The sequence below is a fragment of the Orycteropus afer genome, unplaced genomic scaffold (assembly GCF_000298275.1).
Source record: "Orycteropus afer afer isolate SDZICR_OR568_19922 unplaced genomic scaffold, OryAfe1.0 scaffold00414, whole genome shotgun sequence".
Lineage (NCBI taxonomy): Eukaryota > Metazoa > Chordata > Mammalia > Tubulidentata > Orycteropodidae > Orycteropus > Orycteropus afer.
This window is the reverse complement of record NW_006922001.1, coordinates 2,251,237-2,254,435: the sequence shown is the minus strand read 5'-3', so window position 1 is coordinate 2,254,435 and position 3,199 is coordinate 2,251,237.

Genomic DNA, 3,199 nt, shown 5'->3' with positions numbered 1-3,199 from the left:
TTTTCTTCCAAAATTCTTGCACAGATTTTTCTGTGTTATCTTTGGTCTGTCTCTAAATCCTTTGAAGATACCTAAAGATAATTCTTTTGAATTCCTTATCAGAGACTTCCAATGCTGCTTCTTCCCCAGGGATGTATTCTGGGTCTGTATCCTGCTCCTTTGTTTCTACCACTTTATTTTTCTTCTTTGTGTGGACTGTGATGGTCTGCTGTTTTCAAGGCATTGTGGCATTGCTGTATTTATATCTCTGTTAACTGTTTGTGAAGAGCAGCCAAGGGTGGTGATTCAGGCTTTTCTTGGTGTTTTTTTTTTTTTTTTTTAATCATTGGCCCATTGTTGGAGAAGGAGGTAGTGGCTCTCACTCAGTAAGTGAAGTTGCAGGAGGTATGGATGTAGTTGTCTCTTATTAGGACTCTTGTTGTCTCCCACTCAGTTAGACACAAATTACAAATGAATAACCATCAAAAATATAAAAACCCATGCATGAAAAATACACCACAGTAACCAAAAAAAGAAAAAAGAGAAAAAAAGAACAACCAAGAAAACCTGCAATATCTCAGGATAAGGCACTAAGAAAAAAAAAAAAAAAAAAAAGGAAGAGAAGGAGAATAATAAATGAAAAAAAATGGGAAAAATGCAAAAAGAAAATCAAGGAACAGGGTTAATCATGAGAAAAAAGAGGGAAAAAAAAAAGTTAAAAAACAAAAATTCAACCAGGCACTGGGAAAAGAAAAAAAAAAAAAAAGCTAAAAACTAGGACCTGGGAAGGGGAAAATTAAGAATAATAATAAAAAGGACAAATGTATTAATAATATTCATTGTTTTAAAACAGACTAATACAAGCAAATCAATCACCAGAAAAAGAAAGCAAAAAATAAAAATAATAAAAATAAAAATAAAAAAAGAGGAAAAAAAATCGGTGGAGGACAGGGCAGGACACCCAGGCTCCGTCTGAGCACACATACTGTGATGGATTTCTTGTGGGCCCAGAAGGTAGGTGAGAGTGGGAATGGCCACACATCCATTCACCAAGCAGGTGTGGAGTATAAGAGTAACAAGAGAAATATCGTACCTTGTCAATCTTACAAGTCCCGAGTGTCTTTGGGGTTGCTGGAAAGCAGAACGTGTTCTTAAGCCCCAGGAACCTGCATGAGCACTGTCTCTTTAAATATCCAAAATAGTCAAGCCACTTTTTAAACCTTCAAAATGGCTGTGCCCTCTGGACTGGCAAAAGTTCACAGCTCAGCCCACCTTTCTCTTCACCTTCTCCATTTCTTCTCCAGTGACCATGCATAGTCCTCCTTGCAGTCCCTGGCTAGCAGGGTTGATTTTTTGGTTAATTCTTAGGTCCTACCACCACTCGGGAATCTCCAAGCTGTCTGTGCCATCAGGATCGCTCAGGAATGTTCTCCATGCTTCTTCTTATAGTCCAGTTTTTCAGATTATTTTCTCAGAATACAGATCGAATAAGTATGATGAAAGGATTCAACTCTAGCACATTCCATTCCTGATTGTAAAACATGCTGTATCCTTTTGTTCTGTTCAAACAACAGCCTCTTGTTCTATGTACTGGTTCCTCATGAGAACATTGAAGAATTCTGGAATTCCCATTCTTTGAAATTTTATCCATAATTTTTTTATGATCCACAGAGTCAAATGTTTTTGCATAGTCAATAAAACACAGGTAGAGGTTACTCTGGTATTCTTTGTTTTCAGCCAACATCCATCTGACATCAGTAATGATATCCCTTGTTTCATATCCTCTTCTGAATCTAGCTCACATTTCTGGACGTTTCCTATCAATATAATGTTGCAACCATTTTCTAAATAATCTTCAGCAAGATTTTACTTGCTTGTTATATGAATGATATAGTTTGATAATTTCCACATCCTATTGGATCATTTTTCTTTGAAATAGTAGGGAAGGGAAAAGGTTTAATCAACTGAGTTTAAGAGAACAAATGAGGAAAAGATTAAGAAATAATGTATACTATATAAGTGTTTTAGGAGCTCTGGTAGCATAGTGGCTAAAAGCACTTGACTGCTAACCAGAAGGCTGGCAGTTCAAACCCACCAGCCACTCCTCAGAAGGAAGGTTGGACAATCCTACTTCCGTAGTGATACTGCCTCGGAAACCCAAGGAGGGGTCGCTATGAGTTGGGGCCGACTCGATGGCACATAACAACAACAAAAACAATATAAGTGTTTTTGAAGAGTTTTTCTGGGAAGTAGATATATATAGGGTGTGGCTCTTTATTAAGGCTGGGACCTAAGGTAGATGGGCAATGGGCTTGGAGGCTGCTTTTCACTTGGGTGTGGCTTTATATTAAGGTCAGAGCCAAAGGTAGGCATGTGCAGAGGGGTTAGAAACAAAGGAAAAACTAAGAGAGACAAACTTATCTGTCATTTTGTCATCCTGTGGTGGCTTGCTTGTTGCTGTGAGGCTGAAGATTTGGCCACTGTTTTGCATAATGCCAGCAGGTTACCAATGGTGTAGAGGTTTCAGTGGAGCTTTCAGGCTTAGACAGACTTACAAGAAGGAAGAGGCCATTCACTTCTCAAAGAATTGGCCAGTGAAAACCTTATAAATAGCAGTGAAACACTATCTGATATATTACTGAAAAACTCTATGAACAGCCCTGAAACATGGTCCAACACAGTGCCGGAAGATGAGCCCATCAGGTCAGAAAGGCATTAAAACTTTTACTAGGGAAGAGCTAATTTCTCAGAGTTGAGATGACCTTAATGATATGGATGAAGTGAAGCTTTCAGGACCTCCATTGGCTCATGTGGCACCATTCAAAATGAACAGAAACAGATGCAAACATCCATTAATAATTGGAACATGGAATGTACCAAGTAAGAACCTAGGAAAATTGGAAGTTTTCAAAATGAAATAAAGCACATAAACATCAATATCCTAGGCATTAGTGAGCTGAAATGAACTGGTTTGTCAGAAAACCATATGATCTATTATGTCAGGAATGATAAATTGAAAAGAAACTGTGCAGAATTCATCATCACAAAGACTGTTTCAAGATATATGCTGAAGTACAATGCTGTCAGTGATAGAATAATATCCATACACCTCTATGGAAGAGCAGTTAATTCTACTATTATCCAAATTTAAACACCTACCACCAAAGCCAAAGATGAGGATATTGAAGGTTTCTACAAAATTCTGCAGTCTGAAATTGAT